Source organism: Petromyzon marinus, chromosome 15 (genome assembly GCF_048934315.1).
Source record: "Petromyzon marinus isolate PM22_M1 ecotype Great Lakes invasive population chromosome 15, UKy_Petmar_22M1.pri1.0, whole genome shotgun sequence".
Lineage (NCBI taxonomy): Eukaryota > Metazoa > Chordata > Hyperoartia > Petromyzontiformes > Petromyzontidae > Petromyzon > Petromyzon marinus.
The window spans coordinates 8,522,672-8,538,506 of record NC_133681.1 but is presented as its reverse complement, the minus strand read 5'-3'; positions in this window follow the sequence as shown (position 1 = coordinate 8,538,506).

Here is a 15,835-nt window from a genome sequence, read left to right as displayed (position 1 = left end):
AGTGAAATATCGCGTTACAGTACTACAGGGCCTTCAACTTATCCTCCATTAATTCCCCATCAGCGCCCCCCCCACCACCACGGTTAAGACATCCGTTAAATAAAGGGACGTTTTAAAGGCATTGCTCTTTTGTTTGCAATTCATGGCCGTCACTGCGTTAACCAGGTCTTCCTACCTAGTGAGGATGCCAATTCTGGGTTGGTCACAAGGCTGCATGGGGTATGGAAAGGGATTTAAGGGGATACGCAGGGTGGCCGCCTGTATTGGTTTTGCCAGGATTGTCTTTTTATTAGGTAGCCGTTTTTGGTAAATCTGCAAACCTTTCTGGGAAATTTAAAATCCCATTTGGTGTCAGTCGCTTAATAATACACCACGCAGGACAATCCATTTACACGTACTTCTCACCTCTCCCGGAATTCTGACATATTCCTCTTCCCATCGAATGTTCGATATTGTTGTACCTCGGAGATGTAGAGGACAGAATGAGGCGTTAGGCCGAGCGATGTTTGTTATACGCCGAGTGGTCTTTCTTTTCAGGACAGGAAGTGCCCTGGTTCAACGGCACAACACCTCTGGTTTGGTACAGCACTTAATAAAATAATCACAGAGACGAGTGTTTGTCTTCCTACTTTTTGTATTGATGTTATTCCTGAGGTTAAAACAAATACCCCCAAAAATGCCAAGCGGCCAGCAAGGGGCCAAAACGATTATAAAACACGCTTATTTTTCAGTTTTAAGAAAGTGTGGTCATAATAAGCATGATCAAGAAATGCGATTGCTTTTAATTGAACATTTCCAAACGCAGGATCATCGCACATTGCTTTTCTTCTTGAACTTACAGTTACAAGTAATGAGACGATGATTGCTCTTCAAACACAACCCTCGTGACACTGATTACTATTCAAACATAACCCTCGCATGTGCCTATATCAACTCCTGCATCTTTTTAACCCAAAGAAAAAAAATTCAGCTCAAATTCCTCAGTGGCAACAGACTTATCATCAAGAGACTCGGCAGAAGGCCCATGCAAAGCAGCAGCCTGCTGGTATCAATCTCGCTCCCATGATCTGTTGTGCGTCCCACACCGATGACCCTGGGCAAGTGAGCTCCTGTTTGCGCTTCGGCACCAATGCGGATGTCGCTGCTCGTGTTTACAGGACGCAGACCTCCATCAATTTGTGCGGCAGCTGTGCCATCATCACGAATTGTGAAAGGGAGAAAGAAGGACTGCTCGCTCCCTTGCGTTCGCGCTGCAATAAATTTCAGTTTTGCGCAGCGATGATTAATGACTCTGTATATGTATGTGTGTGTTTTTTTCTTCAAAGCGGCCGTTTTGCCATAATGATTGTCTCTCGCAGTGCCGATAAAATGTTATTGTTTGTCTGTTCGCTTTAGTTTCCTGGCGTGTTTGGCGAATTGAAAGAACAGAATGCTGCCCTGCTGAAATTCGCGTTATCAGTGGAGTACTCCATCGGGTATCTGACTGGGGAACGAGAAAGGTAGGATATGTGAACATCGATATATCATGACAGACAATACACAAATAGGTTACTTACGGCACAGCAACCGATTTAAACATGGGACAATGGGTAACTGTACTTTAGAAGTTAATGTACAAGAGATTAAAAATGCATTACTCTTCGTGCAAGGGTCAGATTTGTGAACATCAAGAGAAAATTACAGTTGCGTGATGCCACACATCGTGCATCGGATGTAGGAGGTTCATTAGTCAGGGTGGATATGTGACGTTGAAATGTGCTGATTTTGCTTATTAACCCGAGGCCAATGATGGAGACGTCCACATTTCTTAGATGTGGACCGGACTTTTTTTTTCCACAGGCAAATCCTCTAACCTTTCTCGTAAATCTTTACGCAATTTCGTCAATTCTTCTTCTTCTTTCGTGTGACATTTTTAGCGAAACAATAGCTCGGGTCGACTCCCTGAAAACGTCACTTTGCGACTGCCAAATTGTCCGTTGAGCAACTTCTCATAGCCAGCTTGTCAGCAGACACATTTCAGGCGATTTTGAAAAGTGGGCACAAAAGAAACGATAGGAAATACACCATTAATACACTTCAGTATGTTCCTTAGTAGACGTAAGATATATTATATCCCTATCCCCAGTGGAGGCCAGCCAAGCAGGCGATGGGATTTATCTGGATGAAGGGACCCTATTGCATTACTTTTCATTACATGAATAAATGTATGGTAGGATTATCAATGGAACCGGGTCAAAGTTAAAGTATCCCTCCTTCCACTCAAATTAATATTTGGTGCTGAGTGTTTGAAATCGAAATGTCAGTCTTTTGGCAGAGATCAGTATCTTCTTCATAGGAAAACCACAATCAAATGGATGGAGTGGTGGGTAGAGTCAACTCCCAACTGTGCATTAGACGTGCTACCTGTAGAATGAAAGCCACGTAATCTACAGATTTTGGAATGAGGCAAAACCACATTTTATGTACTATGAAGAAGGGCCATTGACCGATATGTCATTTATTATATATATGTTTTTCCCTTTCTTTAAAGGCAGTGTTATTGATGAATGAGTTGAGTTTTCAACAGGGTGTGTGGCACTTTACAACAATATCACAGTGTCGCCCGATGTAGTGGGCAAATGTCATCCACGAAGATCAGTGGGGGATCTCTCGAATCACATTCAGCAGTGTAACAGTCATTTTAACACGTATGCTTTTAGAGACCAATGTTATACATAACAGAGGGTTTTTTTGGTGGCTAGAGCTTGTAAATATAAATGTGTCGTTAAACCCGCCACCAACCGACACAGCCAATTAGTAAGGTTTGTCACGTAAACAAAACATGCCAATTCGTTACTAGTTCAGCACACCGGTCCGTTGGAGAATAAACCCACAACATTTACCATTCGAGTACGACATTTCGCCGGTAATTATAAACAGCTTCATCAGGCGAGAGCCAAAGTCGTGGATCAATCCTCCTCCTGTTTCGGTCTTAAATATATATTTAAAAAAAAAAACTCTAATGTGGATACAGCGATTTTCTACATCGCAAAGCTATCCATGAGCTCCAACACATTGCGTTAAACTTTAAAACACGTGCAATGTACCAGTGGTGCATTCCTCAAGCACCGAGGAGGTTTCAAACAAGGTGTTTTTTTTATTTTTAAAGCGAGTCCCAGAGGTCAGGCTGTGATCGTTGGCATTCGTGGGTGCTACATGTGCACCGTTCTCCATTGGTTCTCGAACTCTTTGCAAATGCAGCCCAGCAGCAGGACTGCAAATGTCTTACTGGATAATTACTTTTGCATGCGCACAGAAGTTATGGGAAATAAAAAAAAGCAGCTTATTCACAAGATCCCAAACCGTGGTTGTCACGTGTTAAAACGCCAATGGTTTTGCAAATATTAACCCTTCTCTCTTTATTCAAAACAAGAAGACCATGTTTCTCAAGAAAGGAAACAATGTTCCAAATGTCCCTTGAAAAAAGTCAAAGTGATTCAACGCTCAAGCAAGCATGGCTCAGTGTTCCTCTGTTGCAGCCCCTGACACTAGCGGAGGCCAGTTTATCCATGAGTTTCGAGATTTATTTAGTTTGACCAGGTGAGAACTCAAGAAACGAGGATAGCATCACTTGCAAAACGTGACCCGGGTCACCAAAATGGTATATATAAAAAAAAAACCAAATCCAACCAACGAAGCAAATATAAATCAGGACAAACACATTACATGGCCACTGTTGAATTCCCATAAAGTAGTCTTTATTTTATCAAGTCCCAGAGTGGCCACGGTTTGCTGGCCCCAAAACCCAGATATGAACTTACAAATTTTGATTGCGAGTTGTGGCCTCTTATACACGGTATCAGCCAGGCAGATCCAAATATATCTGGTCTGAACAATATACATGCCGTGCTATTGCAAACGTTAAAACCAACAGTTTCCATATTTAACCGGACGGATCCAGCACTGGCCACCATTAAAAAAAAGTTTCTTACAGTCACATAAGACGAGCAAATAACTTGGCTGACGCTGCAGTCGCGTGCCGCGAGTTGGACTCTACGTAAGGGACCGGTGATGTCCTCATCGAGTCACATCCTATGCTGACGTCGGTTACAACTTTGGACTCTGTAAAGCAAGCCAGCACGCTGCACTGTTCACCGTCATTCGTTCCCTATTACGGCGCATTAGCTTGGTTTACAAACAAAACAGCGTGCAAAGCACACGGTATTGTGTTCCCAAACAAGGGCCCGACGAGAGCGTGTCTGTTGAAAATGAGGCGTTTAGACCAGCATTGTGGGTGAGGGGAGGTAGCGTGTTGCACAGCGACGGTGCGATGAAAGCCACATTCATTACATGGACAGAACGCATGGGGCAAACTCACACTCGTGTTCTTGCTTACGCTTTAAACATATTTTGGCAGCACACAATGGAGGTGCTACATCTTGTTTGCGTTGTGTACTTGATAACTACGAGTTTATAAGTCATCAGATAGTTTTGTGTTTATGGTGGTTCCAATTTTTTTTTACAAAAACAATAAAAAAATCATGAAATATGATCCAGCGACATGTTAGGGAGGGCTACATTTTACTTGGTTAAAGGGTTAGGCCTCAGCCTGACTTTCCAGAAGCAGTCTGAAAATGTGCACCACACTTATCAAAAGCAGCTTTGTGTTTTTAATCATGCGACCTATAGGATCCGTGAATGTTTAAATTGTGTTCCCTAGACATGCACGTAACATGTGATTGCATGGAAAGGGACGCTTAACAGATGTGAATTATATCTCAGTCTAGTTACAGGATTTTTCCTACTTTATATTGAATTGTATCTCGATCACGGTTTATTATTTTATACCTAACAACACATCTCAAGGTGCCAGTAAAAATAGGTATTTCAGAAAGGTACCCAGTAAGGAAGTTATTACAGACCAAATAACATTTTCAAAGACAACACGGTATTAAAGATATACACAACAAAGAAAAAAACACTCAATTGAAAACTAAAACGTCTTTGAGTCTTTTCTATTTAGCATCATATTCTGTGAGGACTAACCCAACGAATTGAGTGAACAAAACTCTGATGCCATATTTAGAGTTTTACAACAATCAGAATGTCCGAGTGAGAACATTGTAGATCAAAGGTAAAAAAAAGAAATATATTTTTGCCTCTTAGTTTGGAAGCGCCCAAAATATACAAAAAATATTTTTTCATATGGTTCAAGTTAAAGCAGGGATTGAACTACATTTGTGCAACATTTCAGAATTCTCGCTTTTCTTAAATACCATTAGAATTTAAACCACTCAGTCTATCTCTCTGTTGCCATACAGTATACGTTAATATATGAGCACACCTTACATGAGCGCAGTCCTCAAATAAGCAACATGTGTCCACATGACTCCCGTGGGCGAAAGGCAATGGGCAACTTCTGATGCAAGGGGACTGCGGCTAATATAAGCACTCCCAGTTTTGCTCCCTCCCAATGGCTGTGTTTATATCCAGGCTCTGCTGTATCACCTCGACAGTATGTATTTATGGATGGCCCAGTGTGTTCTCTTCACAATATATCGGTTGCAAGTTGAAATCTTGGTCTGGGATTGAATAAGCTCAGCACCCTTCCAGGATTATTGCAATGCATTGTGGACAGTGGTACATTGGAGGGACCACCAAAACAATGCTTAGATTCCCACTCTTGCTCAGTGCTGCTAATTGCATTGAGAGATCCTAACTTTACTGCTAATTGCATAGGGAGATGCTGGCTTTGCTTACTTTACAATGTGATGGATATCCTTGCATATTTCTTGACAACTTATTGATTCATGACAGTCACACGATGACATTTAAAATCTTCACTCGTGCATGCAAAACACTAGTTACTACAGCACTGCAAGGGAAAACACATGTATAGGAATTCCCTAGTCTAGAATTAGCACCAAGGAGCAAATAATGCTTCGTAAAGATGTTGCAAAAGACACCACATTCTCTTATACAATATAGTATAATATAGAATTTGTTAGTGCTTATAATAGACAATACATAATTTAAAGTTACATTTAATGATATGTTGATTCGTGTATACAGGTGTACTACATGTATGTATGATGTTTAAAACTGATTTATGAAAATATAAATGTTCAAGCACGGATATGACATACTAAATGACGATGATGATGATGTTTCATCAGGGATGAGCAGAGGGACTTTGGTGAGAGAATTAACTTTTTTTTAATATGCTAAATACTGAATGGCAATCACATTTTTATTGTGTATACGAAAAACCGAGCAAGAAAGCACGTGCGTCCTTTAACCATCACAGGTTGGTGAAGAAGGAAACCCAGACTCAGCTAGGATTTTACTCACCACTGACGTTAGCCATGGCCACGAATCAAACTCTCAGGTGACCAGATCGAGAGCGCAGTTTGTGCGAACCACTTTGGCGCTTGCTCTTCTCCCGTGGAGAGCACACTGGACCGCCGACCGTGAGATTAAACAGCGGACCTCTCTGTGGTGGTGCACACCTCTCCTCCGGCACTCTGGAGACGACCTGCACGCTGTAGAAGGCACAGCACGCAGCAAAGCTACAAGGTGCTCGCGACAGTACGGCAAGTAGGTCCATGACTTACGTGTGCAGATTGTGAAGCACTGCGCAAATACGTGCCACGGAATGTTTCCAGTCACTCCCGCGTCTTCCTGCATCAGACTACTCAATGTGCATTATTAGAACAACAACAACAACCAAGAAACGTCAATAGTGCAACTGTATATTCTTAGTTCTTTCGGTAAAGTCACGTTGAAGGGAAGCAATAAAATAATAAAATATATATAAAACAATAAAAATTCTCACGACGTTTCGACCATAACACAAACGGTCGTCATCACACCTCACACCTGATGACGACCGTTTGTGTTATGGTCGAAACGTCGTGAGAATTTTTATTGTTTTATATATATTTTATTGTTTCCCTTCAACGTGACTTTACCGAAAGAACTAAGAATATGAATTACTGCAGTCACGAAAGCTTTAAATCAAAATTTAGTGCAACTGTCTCCACGGTTTAAGACATTTTTTTTTGGGGGGGGGGGGGGGGGCAGTGCTTATATCAATTTCAAATGCTGCAGATTTTTTTAAAGCTATTTTTTCCAGGGCAGAAAGGCGAGAAGAAAGGTAGGTTGAGTAATGTGCGTGCAGTGCGCCTCAGACACTGCAGCGACATCGCAACGCGCTGACACACGCAGCGGCTTCATTTGCTGGCTGACGTGCAAGAGATGTTTGACACGTGTTGAAAGCTGGTGCAGAACGGGTAATTAGAGCACAATTACAAGCCTCGCCTCTCTCATCAGACAGTCGCACTGCCATGGGCAGAGGTGAGACCTGCGGAGGGAGGATTAAAGTCACTTCCCCATAGCAGGTGCGCTCGAAACGAGTTACAGAGACTGCAAAGTACGGCACCTTCTGCCATCTTACATAAAGAGTGCACTAATAGAGTTCTGGCTCTGTGCACACCTGCCGAGGGGAATTTGTCAACCTGAGATCTTTACCTGCTTCTTCTATAATTAAAGCAATGGGGAAATAAGTAATGTATGGCATGGTAGATGGGGCAAGGAACGTGGGCGTTGTGAATTGAGTGGTAGAAAAAGAGCTCGAGACATAATCAGCAATCGATGGATGTAAGGGATGGCACACGTGGAGGGGGGCAGGATAAGTGACACGGGCATCGGAGTGGCACCCACCACGGTTGGCAAGCCAGGTGGGGCGGACTCCTCACGCGAGTTGTCGAGACACTGTGACAGTGAACTTTGGAGGCCAAGTGTTGACTTTACAACAGCTGTGGGGCGAAGCAAAATGAAGCAATGGTGATGTGTGATTGCATCGGTGGCACTCTCCATGATTAAACCCCTTGATATTGACCTTCCTTTGCTCAGATTGCGTTTGGAACTCCCTTCCTTCATTTGTGTTACCGGCCTTTCTCGTATAAAATAATTTGCATTACTTTTTATTTTATTTTAGAAGGAAAGGCCCACTGAGCTATATAGTTAAGCGATCTGGCCACAAATGATAGCTCAACGAAGTGGCTTATCACGTTGACATTTATAGCAGCCAAATGCTCCTAAACGCGTGTTTATAACTGCGGAGGAAAAACCTGGAGGCACCGGAGAAACATCCACGCGACCACGGGCAGAACATGCAAACTCCAAATATACAGCAGGCGTCAGGGTCTGGATCGAACCCAGAGCCTCCTGTATACCAGGTGAGGGAGATAACATCTCGCCACGTAATGCCAAAGGCTCACCACCTCTCACCCATTGTTCCGACTCCATCGCTGTTGCTGCCACACTGCAGTATAACCAAATGGCGTGTGTATGCCAACTGTGATGCAAAATATGTTAGGGTCACCTCAATTGAAAGCGCACTGGTATCATGGTCTAAATGTCAGGCTGCATCGAGCAGGTGCGGGAATTGTATAGTGTTATCAACATTCAAGTTCCTACCAGTTTCTGCCAGGAGACAAGCAGATTTATTTGACTTATGATGAGATTTAAATCACTGTGGTGTGCATAGTTGATGCCTAGGCACCAAATAAGGTTACATAAGACGATTAAAGAAAAATAAAGGAATATTGGGTTGAGGCAGCAGAAGAGGAATTCACCCAAGCTTGCAGAAAGAAAACCTCAGAAATCAGGGGCCTGACTATAAAAGTGCCTCAAATCTGCCAGGCATGCGGATTGACTGAGGCTCTTAAGCTGTGCCATGCAACACGTGTGCCCTAGCGAGATCGCAACGCTTGACGCTCAGCAGTGCTCGCTAGGGATTACGTAATCCCCCCCCCCAGCTACGAATGTGTTGCACTTCTTTCGCACTGTACGTAGTTAAACGTGCTAATCAAGAGTCACGGAGGAAGGGACAGCCAATCAGCTGCCAGGAAGACCACCCTCACCTAACATGGCGGCAGTGTCGTCCCTGTGCAACATGGCCACATTCACACAATTGCCCCCATACATTCAGCCAGGCTGCGGAAAGCTGCATATTTATATTATGTTGTAAAAAAAAAAATTAACGCGAGTGATTGTCTTTGAATTTATTTAGGTGAGTGTGCGAGAGTGAATGTACGTCATTGTTCGAGTCTTACTTTGCATGGGAATGTCTTTGCATATGTGTCTTTGTGTGTGTTTGTGTGCTGTGCAGCCCTTACTTAGTATGTGCTTTACTAACAGTCTGCTAGAAGGCTAAATTAGGATTATTTTTTTTGTCTTTGTCTATTTATGAAAGTGCGTGTCTGTGTGGGGAGAGTGTCTGTATGCGATTGTGCACGCGTGTGGCTTGTGTTTGCGAGAGTGTGTGGCTGTATGCATTTGTGTCTGAGTATGTTTTGTCGAGGATGTGTGTTTTGTGAGCGCTCGCCGTGGACGGGCGTGGGACAATGGTTGGGACAATGGTTGACCCAATGGTGGTGTCGACCGTCGCCGGGTCCTCGTGGAATTGACCCAATTTCTCTTGCGGACATCCAAAATGTCTAAATCTGCATAGGTCGTTGGGTACTCGGCACTCACGGCATGAATCAAAGAGCGCAGCAGTTCCCTTCGAGCAATTCGTGTGATCGCAGTGGTGGCGGAGAAACGATGAAGGTGACAAGATTAACAATGGGGCAGTTGTTGGCATCATCTGTGAGAGTAAACAACAACTATGCACTGAATCCTATCTGGAAGAGCCACAGAGAGAGCTCCATCTGAAAGATCACAGCGCTAGATCAGCCTCAGCTGGGCTTGCGCAAGTTCCATTTTGGCGAGTGTCTATGACTACCAATGAAGAGATATGGGAGACAGAATCGATTATTTTTTACTTACTATTTTCAATTTTACCAGGTTAGGCCCACTGAGCTCTATAGCTCTTTTTCAGAAGCGACCCGGCCACAAATGATAGCTGTAACGAAGTGGCTTATCACGTGGAAAGTTCTAACAGTCGAATGCTCTCAACACATATCTCTAAACGTGGAGGGAAAACCCGGAGGAATTGCAGAAAAGTCCACGCGACCATGGGGAGAACATGTAAAATTCAATATAAACAGGAGTCAGGGTCGGGATCGAACCCCACGACCTCATGTATACCAGGCGAGGTAGTTAACGTCTCACCACCGTGACCCCACTTTCTTCCCCACTTCACTCACGCACGTGAGCACATGGTCGCTATACTTTATTAAATGGAGACTCTGAGAAAGGCTTCCGTTTCCAAGCAACTGTGAAAAAATAAATACATGCAGAACCGTGTTTGGGCAAATGTGGGGAATTGTTCCCTTTGGATTAAAACAGACATGGTTTGCAGATTGTTATTCTTGGGATAATGAGCCCACATTGCTAAAAACACGATGTTGTAAAGATGTCACACAGTGCGGTCAATCTGTGTATGGTCGGTGTATATTTGTTACATTGGCTTATCAATAATGCCAAAAATTAGTTACAGAGTTCCGCAGATTATTTTTTTTCAATGTTATTTTTGTTTATGTTTCAATATTACAGGACGAATGCTAATAACACTGCTTCTTTATAAGCACATTATTATGCATTTGTCGATGTTATGTCAATACCATTTTTCCAGGTTACATTTCATTCAGGGAAATAGCATGCAAGTTTGAAAAACCATTACTACAACAATTATAAAAAAACATAAATCTGAAAGGAAATTACATACATGCTGTATCTTGAAATATTTACGTGAACAGCTAGGCACACTAAAAAACACTGTGAGTGTACAGCCGTCCATCGCATAACGTGCAACATGCGTTCATGAAAAAGTGTTCGTAAGTGGAATCACGCTCTATGAAGCCTATTTATTTTAGCCCTGGATTTCCAAAATAATACGAACAATAATAGTATTGACATTACAAAATATACTTAAAAAGCAGTTTAACAACACATCATAGTTAAGATTAAAAAGATCGCCACTTACAAGGATTACTTAAGTAGGAGTAACTTCAGGGCTCCACTGCTTTCGCCTTTCACCTTGTCACTCATTTTAAATAATGCTCAGTTCTGGAAGGGGGATGTAAAATTACTTTGAAGTTCTTTTTTTTTCCTTCGAAAAAAGAAAGAGCAACCGAAGCGTGCAGCGGCAGCACGCAATGCAAACAAATGTAGATCTGAGGTGGCTGCGTCCAGCCCGTGACACCGGGCGCTGCCCTGATGCGGTGCCGTTATCAGATTGAGTTTGCAGTTGGTTAATCTGTGAAATATTATTATGACTTGACATTTTTTATCGTCGAATTTTTTTTCTTCTACTTTTCTTTTTGTTGTTGTATTTTCTTGAGCGCTTAACTGTGAAACGCATAGCGTTAAGTGTGAAATATGTCCCTAAAAAGATGAATCGCTTAACTGCGAATTCGCGCTGGGGGGCGGGAGGAGGGGGTGTTAAGGCGAGGGACGCCTGTATTATACAACCATGAAGACAAATACAGCCCGGTTGGTTACGTACGGTGTGAAAGAAGTTCAACACACATATAGTAATACAGACTACTGGGCAGAGTGTCGCCAGTGAGTACCAATTAAGGCCAGAAGGGAACCCACACCACTATGCCTACCTGCCTGCCTTTCTTTCCTCCAATGCTGAACTTTACGCACCCTGCGCCAGGTATTAATTTAAGGCTTCGTCAACATAAGGAGGGTTCAGGACAGGTTCAGATACCGCCTGACACTGACTTTACTCTGGCCAACAATTGAACTCAGGTCACCAAGTTCATCGGGCCGCGCACTCACCGCCGCAACCCAATTATATATATAGACACGCGCGAGCATTCTACTTAACAATTACTGTACATATGTAATTATGGCCCTCCGTGTATCAGTATGAACTCTTGGCGCAAATAAGTGCTGTTAGTGAGCGCTTATTAAGGCCAGCTTTGCACACCATTGCCAGCACCAAGCTCAGCTGGTTTAGACTCCTCAATGGTGATATTTTCTCGACTGCGCTAGGGATGCGATGCGGGCTGGCTTTGTATACAAGGGAGGGCTTTGGCCAGGTTAGGGTGCCAAATGCCGCTTGTACCGTGCACACCCAGGAACTGATTTTTCAGTGCAATATGCTGCCCGCTGCCAGTGGTGGAAATTACACAACCCCAGAGCAGAGGCCAGCGTATCCAAAGACGGGCTACTGTCGACCTCGTACAAATCAAGACACCACTTTATAGACATCACAGGGATGATCGGTCGAGTCATCTCCCCTGAGCGGAATTTTGGACGACCTTGAGAGTATGAATCGAGCTCTCTAACCACTTCCAGAAATTCCATTCACACCCGTTAAATACACAAATACTTACACGTATAAGCGCACACACGCACACAACCTCACATCCTCTCTATGTTCGAGGTTCTCACACAGTAAATCAAATATTTGGGTACAATTACATAACAACCAATTGGAATTAACAAACGTGGCCATTAAGGGCTAATTGAATAATACGAAAACAAAGGAGGAAAGTGGACGCAGCGCTTTGTTTCGCCAACAGCAGCCGTGTTAAACATTTAGCCGGCTCCAGCAGTGGTGAGCTAATGCCCACATGCAATAGAAATCCGCGGAAGCGCCCACCCCTTTTTAAGTGACCACGGTCCCCCCCCCAAACAAGCGGTGATTTGGGGCTTCCCTGCGTTTTCAGCGGCCTTGGTAATGACCGCTCCTCTGCGCCGGGCCCGCCGGGCGGCACTGTTTATTGTGCGGTGAAGCCTCGGAGGACAAAGCAGTTGATTGAGCGGCATTAAAAGCCACCTCCGGAATGCTGTCCCCGCGCGCAATTACATGAAATGAAGCCGTTATTTGGCCCACATGACATCATCTCTCTCGGCCCCGGCATGCTTGCACCTGGTACAGCCACCTAATTAAAGGGTTTCAAACACTGGTGGCTTTCCAAGACGGGGTGCCAATACTGCGGCAGAGCCAATTGGGGGCGCGTGGGGAGCTTTGTTGCAACCTTTCGGGGCTCAGGAGTTGTTTGGTCGGCTGGGGGCAATGGTCCAACTCATTCCTGCGTGATTCGGGGGCACGCGCATTTTGGTTCTTTCTGGCCGTGCAGTAGCAAAGAAGTCAGCATGCCACTGTATTCAGATTACCCGTGCCATTTGCCCTACTGCCCCGATCCAACGGTTAATTCATTGCTGCTCGATATACCGACAATGGAAACTGCATATACAAACGCACATAGGTATGCGTAGGCATGCATTTCTCACTGAATGTTTTCTGAGTCGCTGGTATAGAGTTGAGAAGGTACCTGACTAGTAGTAGAGACTGTGGAGACTGGAGAAGCAAATTCTGTTAGCGATGATCTCAGAACAAAAGGTGAGTATGGCCACAATGATGCATTGCTGCTGTTGTCGCTCTAATTCTGATGTACTTCTTTAAGACTGGTTGGCACAGGATATGTTCTTATACTGGGTCACTGGGTTTGCCGTGGAGTCCATGATCAACTCCACTATTGTTTCCCCACACGAAGACACAAATACCCATATACGTATACATAAATATGCAGTAAGGAAGTGGCAAATATCCCGGTCAAGACCCTTATATATATATAAAAAAAAAATTTGAGCCTTGGACTCTAAACAGGAATGTCCTGGATAGACACCGAACAGCATTGCAATGAAGAGCATTATTATTGTTCTATAAATTATGTGAGTGCTGCCATTGCAGGCCACTCGACTGACACTCACAGTGGTGCAAGTTCAAATCCTGGTAGGGGGTTGACTTGACCTATTATCCTTACTGCCGTCCTATGGATAAACTGATCCCTGCTTCTGGAATGTGGCTTTAGATCGCTTGTTTTAAAGTGAAAAGAGACACATTGATTCAATTGATTTATATGAATGTATATTGCAGGCGCACATACATGCGAACACAATCGCTATGACAAATATCCCTCATTAACCATTAAAACTGCAATGGCAAGTAGAGTTGGTGAGCACCTATGAAGATGAACACCGAACAAAGGGCGTTGGTATGGCCATCACTTCACCAAGCTTCCTGCAATTCCCTGATTTCAACGTACCACTGACAGCATCGTGTACCCATTTTAAGAAAAGTCAACCCAGGGGTGCTCCATGCAAGACTCAGATATCAATATTCACGTGTGTTGTACATAGCCATGCGTGGAACCTTGATCAGGAGCATTGCGTGGGTTGCTATCCTACGTATGGCAATGCATGCATCAGCACACACGTGCACGCTTGACAAAGATATTAGGTCACGGGGCAGGTTGACTCCTATCAGAGTTAATCTTTGCCACCACAAGCTCTAGTTTCCTATCTGCTGAGACAGACATTGGTTGAAAGCTGTTGAATGCAAGATATTTCATGCAATGGTATTTCCACCCGATGCCAACTCAACTTGACACATTCAATTGCATGGGGAATTTATCCTGCTGTTTCACAAATGGGTCGTTGTGAATCACACTGTGGCAAGTCCTTAAAAATGTGAACATAAGTAAAGAAATCATAAAAATTCAACAGTGCCTTCTTAATGAAATGCACACTTTTTAAAGGAATGTTTACAATCAAAAAAATTTGAGCGCAAAACAAGTGGTCATCTTTGTCGGCTTATAACTTCGTGTTTATAATATCAGTATTGTAATATTTCCCATACCCATTACGGCTTTCAGTGGCTGCTTCCATGGTGAACTTACTCGATAACGTTGAAAGGTAAAGGTGCAGTGCTGAAATTGCTTGTTCACAGTCACTGTTGGTAGAAGGGCCTCCTCTACAGGACCTTAAGGGAGCCTCTCTAAAGGATGTATTGGTCTACTCTTCCACATTGGCCAGACATATTTGAAGAGGTGGGAGTACCCACATTTTACCCCGCCACATAACCAGCCGATCGACGAACTGGGGCAACTGAAGTGGTAGATTTAAGAAAATATAAGTTTATATATATACAAAAAAAAACATCAAATGTACGTATCCAAATGCTACAGCTTATCACAGTTCACGTCAAGTAAACGCCTCATTGCTCAGGCAATGGGTCAGTCATTATCGCCATTGGCAACCCTGAGCCGGTGGTAGACATTACACATCTCCATGTCGAAGGGCCAGTTCCTATTTGGGATAAATACTGAGTCGCACCTACAGGACCTCAACCTACTGGACCACTCCACCCCCGATCGATGACCTGGCGTTCTGTCAACGCTATTGCGGTCAGAAGCCCACAATGTCTGGGAATTGTGTATTGATAATCGCAAATGAGTGCCGAATGAACGACCAATTTCTATATCACTCCCCCAGTGATGTTAAGCCATGGCCAGGAATCAAACTCATGTTACTGGGGTTCATAGTGTAATGCAATGCGTCGAACCACTGCATCATCGCTGCCCACCACCCCGCCCCTCCCCAACTCGAGAAATATTTTGTTTATATTTAAATATGAATATTGGACTGCACTTACGCTCACACACAAGAATGCGTGCATCATTTGTGAGAAAATATGCTCGTGTCGGGTGACATGTCCCACAGTCATCTCTCTGTGCGTGCACAGATCGGCCCTTTCCTGTGCACGCACGTGCGTGTGTGTGTGTGGGGAGAGTGGTGACACAGATTCACACACTTTGTTTACAATCACAGCAACATGGGAGAGAATGAAAGCCATGTATAAATGTCGCTGCAAAGTGGTGCATCCCCAGCTGTTCTCGGCCTCCCCCAAGTTCACTCAACCTTGAATATTTGCCTGGTGCGGTGGGTTAACGTCAACGATAGAGAGAATAAAAATCAGACAGAACATGATGCTAACCATACCACCTTTAATAGGTGTTCACTCACAGCACTCCCCCCTGCAGTCTATTGGGCTACAATGTGATTCTGTATTTTTATGAACTATGCAAAAGTTAATGCCAGAGCATCT